Genomic DNA, 9,976 nt, shown 5'->3' with positions numbered 1-9,976 from the left:
GAGGCTGAGACACAGGGAACAGGAAATAGCTTTAAAGTAAGACCCAGAGCTGCCAAGAGTCAGACCTGAGCTGCTGCATAGCCCAACTCAGATTTTCCTCTGGTGGCCTGGGGCCTGCTCACAATGGTTTGGCTCACCCTCATTCTCCTCCCCCGACCCCCTCGCAACTGTCTTTGTTTTTTTTGTTTGTTTGTTTTGTTTGTTTGTTTGTTTGTTTTGGTTTTTTGGAGACAGGGTTTCTCTGTATAGCCCTGGCTGTCCTGGAACTCACTCTGTAGACCAGGCTGGCCTTGAACTCAGAAATCCGCCTGCCTCTGCCTCCCAAGTGCTGGGATTAAAGGCGTGCCCCACCATCACCCAGCTCAACTGTCTTTGTTGTACAGGAGCTGAAGCATTCTTTCCAATATACTCTGCAGTTCAATTAGATGCTTATGTCCTTCCTTGGGATACCAGGAATCATGAAACTTTCCTCTACTTAAAAGGAAGAAAGAAAGAAGGAAGGAAAAAAGGAAGGGAGGGAGGAAGGGAGGGAGGAAGGAGAGAGAGAGAAAAAAAGTCAGTTCATGGCAGCTCACACCTTTAATTCCAGCTCTTGAAAGCAGAGGCAGACAGCTCTCTTTAAAAGTTTGAGCCCAGCCTGGTTCTATCTAGAACAGCGAAAGCTACAAAGTTACAAAAAAAAATTCCATTTCAGAGACAGAGAGAGAGAGAGAGAGAGAGAGAGAGAGAGAGAACAAAACAAAAAAGGGGGTAAGGAAGATGGCTTATCAGGTAAAGGCATTTGCCACCAAACTTGACACCCTGACTTCAGTTCCTGGTATCCACATGGTAGAAAGAGAAAACTGACTCCTCACAGATTGTCCTCTGACTTCTACACAGTACTGTGGCATTTCCATGCCCACATACATACATACATACATACATACGTACGTACGTATGTACATACATACATACAGAAATAAAATAGAAAGATGATGTAATTTTTTTTTTTTTTGGTTATTTTTCAAGACAGGGTTTCTCTGTGTAGCCCTGGCTGTCCTGGAACTCACTCTGTAGACTAGGCTGGCCTCGAACTCAGAAATCCACCTGCCTCTGCCTCCAAAGTGCTGGGATTAAAGGCATGCGTCACCACTGCCCGGCGATGATACAATTTTTAAAGGTATTATTTAAAGCCAATCATGGTGGGACACACTTTAATCCTAGAACTTGGGAAGCACAGGCAGGTAGATATCTGATTTTAAGGCTATCCTGATCTATATAATGAGTTCTAAGTCAGGAGCTTCACAGTGAGGTTCTATTTTAAACATAACAAAACAAAATATACATTAAAAAAAGCTATATAACTATAAGCGATACTAACCGACTCAACAGATTGTATTTTTATATTTCTGCATACACGTATTATAATAATTAAAGAAAAAGAGATTGTGAGTTTGAGAAGGAATTGGGAAAGAATAGAGGAAAGGAAGGCAAGGGAAACAATGTAATTATATTTCAAGTTAAAAATAAAATGAAGCCAGGCATGGTGGCCTATGCTTTAGTCTCAGCTCTCCAGAGACAGAGGCAAGCAGATCTTTCTTAATTCAAGTCCAACCTGGTCTATGTAATGAGTTCCAGGCCAGCCAGGGCTACATAACAAACAAACAAGCCCCATGAAGCTAGCCTGGGCTATAGAGTTCCATAGCAGCCCCCATAGAGAAACCCTGTCTCAGAATAATTGATTAATTAATTAATTAAATTTTAAAATAAATGATGATATATTTCATTTAAAAGTAAAAGTCAGAAGCATGAGCCACTGTACCCCCACCAGAAGATGGGTGTCAGAGACAGAATCACAAGATCTGGTGGGCCAGCTGGCTTGGTAGCTGCAACAGCCAACAAGAGACACTGTCTCAAACAAAATGGAACCAACACCTGAGATTATCCTCTGACTCTACATTCAGATCAAGGCACAAGAGCCTCTCCTCCCTCTCTCCATTACATACACACACACACACACAGAGGCATACACATCACACACACACAGGCATACATATCACACACATACACACATGTTAGAGAAACACAGACATTGAGAAAGACCCATCCTCTGGCTCCCACTGGTACATGCACAAAAGAAAAGGTAACTTGAAACACAGTGGATTGGCACAGTATAAATCAAGTCACGGGATGCGTCTGTCCTCCTCCCTCCCTGCCCCCGTCTTTATTCTCAGGCCTGAGATCCCAGACCATAGAACTTGCTAGGACTAGGCAAGAGCGCTACCACAGAGCCACACCCGTAGGCCATAGCCTTTCTACTTAACACCTGAAAAGAATAAGCAGAAAAAAAAAAGTTTCCATAAAGCAAAATTAACCAAAGGTGGTCCGTCCCAGGCCCACTTTTAGATAGCAGCTTCTGGGACTATTTTTAAATGACGTGAGCTTTTATTATCATCAGAGAACTTAATACTTAAACTCCAGTGGTTCCAGTTACTGCAGCCTTCATGATGTTTGGTTAGGGACGAGGGACAACAGAAACAAGACTGAGCCAGGCATGGTGACACATGCCTGTTATCCCAGGCACTAGAAGGCTAAGGCAAGAAGGTTGTACATTTGAGATCAACCTGAGCTACACAGCAAGACCCTTTCTTAAAAACAAAGCAGCAGAAACCCAAGGCTGGGCTCAAAGAGTTGCATTAACACAGATCTGATTCCCTTAAGCTCAAAACTTTCTGGAAAGTTGACCTTTAAGAGGAGGGGAAGCCACAGGCCTGTGCTGCCGGTGAGTAATAAAGGAAATTATGTCATTCAGGCTGTGCCTTAAAAGGGCAGGAAGAGGAAAATAAACCAAAAAGCAAGTAAACAAACAACCAGAAAGTCTTTTCAGGCTGTAAATGGCTGTAGTCTACTCCGGTAAAGAATTTAATACAAGCAGACATCATCTTGAATTGTAAATTTATTCCACCCACCATGGCGGGGAGGGGCCAGAGCTATCTTTTATCTTGCACTCCCAGGAAATGCTAAAGTTCAACCAAGCTTTCTGAGACTTTGGTCTCTGGATTAACAGAACTCTGGGGAAATGCTTTGCATTTTAGATTCATTGAGTTACTTCATAATCGTGTATTAAGCACCTCCTGTTTTCCAAGGGCTGAGTTAGAGGTGGTGTTAACATCCTAAAGATGGCTTGGTACAGAACCTGCTCTCTAGCTGCTTGAGGTGATGTAAGGACACAGACACACGAACTACATGGCTCTGTAGAGGAGGGCGTAGTGCTGGGGCTGAAGTTGCTGTCCCTGAGGGAAAAGCTATGGCTTCCTAACCAAGAGAATGGTATCTACCTCAGGGTGGAGACTTGCCTGAACTGCCATCAGTTTGAGCAGGTCAAACTCCTGGCCACGAGCCACCCCTCAGAAAGGCAGGCTCACCTAAAGCCACGCTAAAGAATGAGAGGAATAATTAGCCCACCAAGTAGATAACGCTGTTTTGCTTCCCAGAATCCCTGCTGCTAACCTTTTCCTTCCCAGAATCCCCACTCCTCCCTTTTCTTTTCCAGAATCCCCACTCCTTAGCACAGTAGTTACAGACCTGCAGTTACACTTTCCTAAAACAACATAGCCTTTTCTTTCTGTCTTTCTGGCCCTTTGGGGGGAACACAGACACACACAGGTACACATATGTGTTCTTTCTCAAATCCACTCCACCTTATTCAATGAATGGGGGTCTCCGCAGAGCCTGGATTTCACCAGCTCAGCTAGGCTGACTGCCCAATGAGTTCTAGGGATCTCCCTGTCTCTACCAACACCCACCCTTTTACAGGGGTGCAGGGGATCCCAAGTGAGGTCCTCGTGCCTGCACGTTTCTAGCTAAGCCATCTCCCCAGCCCCATGAGGAAGACTGCCTAATGTCAATCTTCTTGACTAATCTTGGCCCTCAGCTCCTGGGCAGCAGACCTCTGGATTGATTCTTTCCACTACATCCATCCCGTTCTTATTTTGGAAAATGTACTGAAATCTCACTGAAGAAACTCCATCTAAGGTAGGATAGGAAGAAAATCAAGGAAAACTCTGGGAGGCAAAGGCTCTTCATCTAGGGATCTGTCTTTCCTCGGGCAGAGTGGATATCTCAACAGCACCGACAAAGGCCTAAGAAAGACCATGTGCATTTTGTATAAATAGAGAAGTCAAAGAGAAATAGGCTGTGATCACTTAGGCCCAAAACGATCTAGAAACTGAGTTTTGTCCTTTTTCTCTTGTTTCTAAATCTAAATGGCATTCACCTTACAATTTCTTTCTTTCTTTCTTTCTTTCTTTCTTTTTTTTTTTTTTTTTTTTTTGGTTTTTCAAGACAGGTTTTCTCTGTATAGCCTGGGCTGTCCTGTAACTCACTCTGTAGACCAGGCTGGCCTCAAACTCAGAAATCCACCTGCCGCTGCCTCCCAAGTGCTGGGAAATTCTTAACCTTTTAAACCTTGATGTAAGTTATTGTGACCATGGGTTGCGATACAGCCACTATGAAGATGTCTACAACTTTAAGTAGCCCAGCCCTACACCTGGGTATTTCTCATCTTTCCTGAGTGCCTCTTTTTTATGCTTAAAATCTATGTATACTACAAGGTCTTTATTTAAAAATTGATTCCAAGCAGTGGTGACACACGCTTAATCCCAGCACTAGGGAGGCAGAGGCAGGTGGATCTCTTGAGTTTGAGGTCAGATGTTACCAATTCTGACAAATCCCCAGGAACAAGAAATAGAATCCTAGGGGGATGGTAGAGCTGAAGTCTCAAGCTCGAGGGCTCTAAGGATGGAGTGTAGTCATTAGTGAAAGAGCGCACTTGGAAGGTGGAGACGGGGATCAGTATTTTAAGGCCAGCCCTGCCCTGACAGCATAGTATGAGGCCAGCCTACTCTACATGAAACCATTTTGAGAGAGACTGGTAGGCAGGCAGGGCAGCAGGCTGGAGAGATGAGATGGTTGTGTGGCTAACAGTGTTTTCTGCTCTTCCAGAGTAAGAGGAGAACCCAGCACCCGCATCAGGAGGCTCACAACTGCCTGTAACTCCAGCGCCAGGGGATCCAGCACCCCCTTATGGCCTCCTCGGGTACCCACCCCCACAAACATACACATGAATAAAGAAACAGGAGGGGGCTGGATAGACGGCTCGATGTTAAGGGTATGTACAACTCATTAAGAGGCCTGGAGTTCCATTCCCAGCACCCGTATCTGGGTGTTCGCAGCTCCTTGCCTGTAACTCCAGTTTGCTGGATCTAATGTTCTTTTCTATACTGCACAAGCACTTACATCTACACACACCCACATGTCTATTTAAAAACAAGTAAAAAATTGATTTAGTACAAGAATAATAAAATAAGTATTTTTAAGTGGGGCTAAGCCAGGCTGTGGACTACTGCTCTCTCAGCACTAAAGAGGAGAGATTTGACAGAATGGCTGAGGTGTCTGCTGCTCCCAGGAATAGATCCACCACTTGGCATATTCTTGATATGGAGCCATGACTCCAGGATGAGGCCAGAGGGCTCACCAAACAACTTGGGCCAAAATCAGGCAACACAGATAGGTCCTTAGCAGTGAGAAAGATTTGATCTTCACATCAGATCAGAAATTTTCTCAAGTTTCCTTGGGAAGTTTGTAAAAGGGTATGAAAAGCTTTAAATTGAGTGATGTTGCAGACACTCAGAAATGAATGCACACTTTCCACTTCAAAATGAAATTATTAAGCAAAAATAAGCAGAAATGAAACAAGATGAGGAAGAACCCATTAGAAATCCTTGAAGTAGAAAAATAACCTAGCTGAAACTCAATTTACCAGGGAGACACTCTAGACTGAGCACAGTAAATACGTTCTCCAGTGAAAACCACTGGGGCTGGATTCTAACGTAAAAATGAAAAGCTGGTCTGGGGTGACAACTCAGTGGGTAAAGGGCTTGCTGAACAAGCATGAGGATCTGAGTTTGATCCCCAGTACCTGTGTAAATGGCTGGACAAAACGCATGTTTATAAGTGTTAGGTAGAAACAAGAGGACCTCTAGGGCTCGGTGGCCAGCTAGTCTCAGGGTAAACAGGGTGTTAAGAGGCCCTCTCTCAAAAATAAGGTGGAGGGCTAGGAAAATGGCTCGGCAGGTAAAGTGCTTGCCAGGAAAGCCTGACCACCTGAGGTCAACTCTTCGTGTAAAAGGCTGGATGTGGTGGCATGGATCTGTAATCCCAGCACTCCTGGAGAGACAGGACGGCAGAGACAAGCGGCAGAGACAGATGAATCAGGCAGAAGCTTGTGGCCCACCTTACCTGGAGTACAGTGAAGCAGAAACAAGAGAGTCCCTCACACCCAGACGGTGGTGGTACACACCTTTAGTCCCAGCACTTATGACACAGAGGCAGAGGGATCTCTGTGAGTTTGAGGCCAGCCTGGTCTACAGAGCACGTTCCAGGACAGCAAGGGCTACACAGAGAAATCCTGTCTCAAAAAGCTAAAACATACAAACATACAAACATACATACATACATACACACACAAATAAGCCGACCATCGCAGTGCTTGGGAGTCCGAGGCGGCCAGCTTTCCGAGTTCGAGGCCAGCCTGATTTACAGAGTGATAAAAAGAAACCCTGTCTCAAAACTGGGGGGGGGGGGGGGAAGAGGAAGCCGGGCGGTGATGGCACATAATCCCAGGGAGGCAGAGGCAGGCGGATTTCTGAGTTCGAAGCCAGCCTGGTCTACAGAGTGAGTTCCAGAACAGCCAAGGCTACACAGAGAAACCCTGTCTCGAAAAATAAATAAATAAATAAATAAACAAACAAACAAATAAAATGAAAGACTCTGCTTCAACGAGGTAGAAGAGGAGAACTACTCACAAAAGTTGTCCTCTGATCGCCACTCAAGTACACAATGCAGTATACCTACGTTTATAGCAGCACAAAAAGTAATTTAATTTTTTTGTTTGTTTTGTTTTTCAAGACAAGAGTTTCTTTGTGTGGCCCTAGCTGTCCTGAAACTCACTCTGTAGATTTCTGCCTCCTAAGTGTTGGGATTAAAGGTGTATGCCATAATCACCTAGCCAAAAAGAATTTCTTTCGGGTGGGCAGGTAAGATGGCTCAGGAGATCAAGGAGCTTGCCTCCAAGGTTGATCGCTTCTATCCTGAGAACCCACAAAGCAGGAGAAAATGACTCTTATAGGTTGTCCCCTGACATTCATATTTGTGCTGTGGCACGTAGACACACAAAGTATCAAAATAAAAACATTCAATTTGGGTGAAATGGAGGGTGTGTCTAGAAAAAGTTGGGAGAGCCGTGGGGGAGTAAATATGATAAAAAATACACTGTGTGCATGTATGAAATTATCAATAAACTAATAAAAATGCTATTTTTTTTTATTAAAGATAGGGTCTCACTATACAGTCCTGGATAGCCAGAAACTCATTTGTCGACCAGGCTGGCCTGCAACTCACAGAGATCCTCCTGACTCTGCCTCCTGAGTGTAGGGATTAAAGACATAAGCCACTATGCCTGACCTAACATATTATATATAATATGCAATATAATATGTAGGAAGGTGGCTCAGGGTACAGGGTAGCTGCTACATAATTATGAGGCCCAAATAACTGAAACTGCAGCCCCAAGGGATCAATCCAGTGCCCCCTCCAGCCACCTTGAGCACACAGGTGTGCAAAATTGCACACACAGGCACTCATGCAGACACATATACATATAGACAAAAATAATCTAAGGCTGGTGAAATGTCACTAAGCTTAAGAGCCTAAATTTCTTTTCTTTTTCTTTTTTTTTCTTTTCTTTCTTTTTTCTTTTTTTTTTTTCTTTTTTTCTTTCTTTCTTTCTTTTTTTCTTTTTTTTTTTTGGTTTTTTTCGAGACAGGGTTTCTCTGTATAGCCCTGGCTGTCCTGGAACTCACTCTGTAGACCAGGCTGTCCTCGAACTCAGAAATCTGCCTGCCTCTGCCTCCCAAGTGCTGGGATTAAAGGCATGCTCCACCACTGGCAACAAATTTTTTGGGTTTATTTCTTCAGATTTGTATGTGTGAGAGTGTCCTGCCCGCATGGATGGGTATACACCATGTGTGCCTGGAGCCTGCAGCGATCAGAGGAGGACTTAGGGTCCCTGGAACTGGAGTCACAGAGGGTTGAGAGCCACCGTATGGATGCTGAGAAAGATCCTGAATCCTCTACAAAAGCAAAATGTACTCCTAACTGTTGAGCCCGCTCTCCAGCGCCTGAATTTAATATTCTTAACTCTGAGCTGGCTCAGTGGCATGGCCCTTACACAGGTGGTTCAATCCCCAGCACCACAAAAGCAAATTGAAATGTGTGGCTCCCACGTTCCAGCAAAGGGAAGGAGGCACAGGGCCGCAGCGGCGCGGGATCTGAAGCAAGCCTTACACATTCCTCACAAGGCATAACTTCCCTTTGGAAAGAGACTAAGGTAACTGGACTCAGGTGAGTTACGAAGCAGAAGACAGGAGTCCGAATTCGGAGGCCCCAGTCTATAGGTCCTGAAGAATGAAAACTTAAATACAAGGCCATGGCTAAACATCTCAAGTTCATTGCCAGGACTGTGATGGTTCAGGAGGGGAACATGGAAGGTGCCTACAGGACCCTGAACAGAATCCTCACCACCGATGGGCTCACCGAAGTCATAAAGCGGACGGCGGTACTATGAGAAGCCTTGCCGCCGCCGCCAGCGGGAGAGCTATGAAACATGCCGGAGGATCTACAACATGGAGACGGTTCGAAAGATTAACTTCCTGATGCGAAAGAACCGTGCAGACCCGTGGCTGGGCTGCTAAGGCTTGGGGATAGAAGCCCATATTAGTTCTGTGACCAACTCTTTTCTTTATCCAACCAATTTCTGTTACTTTTCTCTACAATAAACTCAATCACAGGTGAGCAAGAAAAAAAGAAGAAGCAGAAAACAGAAGACAGAATGGTTGGACAAATTCAGAATACAGCAGAAGAGAAACAGCTACAGTCAGTAAAAGCATGGAGAACAAGTGTAAAGAGTCAGATATTCTGAGGGGCGAATTTAGAAGAAACGGGAGGAAAAAAAAGCAATATTTAAAGGGGAAAAAAAAAACATTTTTCCCTCCTTGCCTTAAAGGACCATGGAGACCTTTTTATCCCCAGGCTAGGGGATTCTTCCTACTCTGCAGTGCTAGGGGGGCTCCAACTATTTTAGGTCATAAACATAATGGCCTCATGCCCGTCATAGGGGTGGAGACAGGAAGATTAGGAGGTCAATCCCAGCCTTGGTAATGTTCTAGGCCAAAATGGGTTACGAGAGACCCTCTCAAAACAAACAAACAAACAAACAAACAACAAAAGCAAACAGACAAATAATAACAACAAACCTCTGCTCAGAATCTTCCAGTTCTTTTCAACCCAGGCTGAAGCCAGAGCTGGCTCTCTCATTCCCTGGGTTCGCCTGCCTCACCCTTTCCTCTCCTCCTCTAGCTCCAAGCCAACTGGCCTTACTGTACTCCTTTCTCAGATCTCCCGGTATGAAAACCAGCCAGTTTGCTTCACTCTTGAAGTTTCTGTCTGGAATGTTCTTCTCCAGGTGTCCACACAACTACCTTACCCCTCCCTTCTCCACTCACCGGCGTCTGTTGGTGCACATGCTCAGACCTCACCCTCACTCTCTGGCTCTCTGTTGCTGTCAACGTGAACCTGGATCCCCCACACACATCATATTTTAATTATTACGGATGAGGGTTCTTTGTTTGGTTTGGACTTAGGTCTCAGGTAGCCAAGGCTAGCCTTGAAGTCCTGCCTCTATCTCTGAGCCACCACACCTGACTCTTCCTTATGCATTCCACAAACTGTTTGCTGCATAGCACGTGTCACTAGCTTTTCTCGTTATATTTTAGACTGGGGGGACGGGGCCTGCTGATGTGGTACCTTGTAGTCCCAGCTGACCTTCAAGGTCATGGGGAGCTCAAGGCTAGATCTGAATGTATTAAACTAAGTTTAA

General features: G+C 44.9%; 1 pseudogene; it reads left to right on the top strand.

Annotated features, from left to right (window-relative positions):
* Positions 1-8,470: 8,470 nt before the first annotated feature.
* Positions 8,471-9,679, top strand: LOC114621770 (annotated as a pseudogene).
* Positions 9,680-9,976: the final 297 nt, after the last annotated feature.

This window comes from Grammomys surdaster, unplaced genomic scaffold, assembly GCF_004785775.1.
Source record: "Grammomys surdaster isolate TR1022 unplaced genomic scaffold, NIH_TR_1.0 184, whole genome shotgun sequence".
In the NCBI taxonomy this organism is placed as follows: Eukaryota; Metazoa; Chordata; class Mammalia; order Rodentia; family Muridae; genus Grammomys; species Grammomys surdaster.
This window is presented reverse-complemented; position numbering and strand designations above follow the sequence as displayed.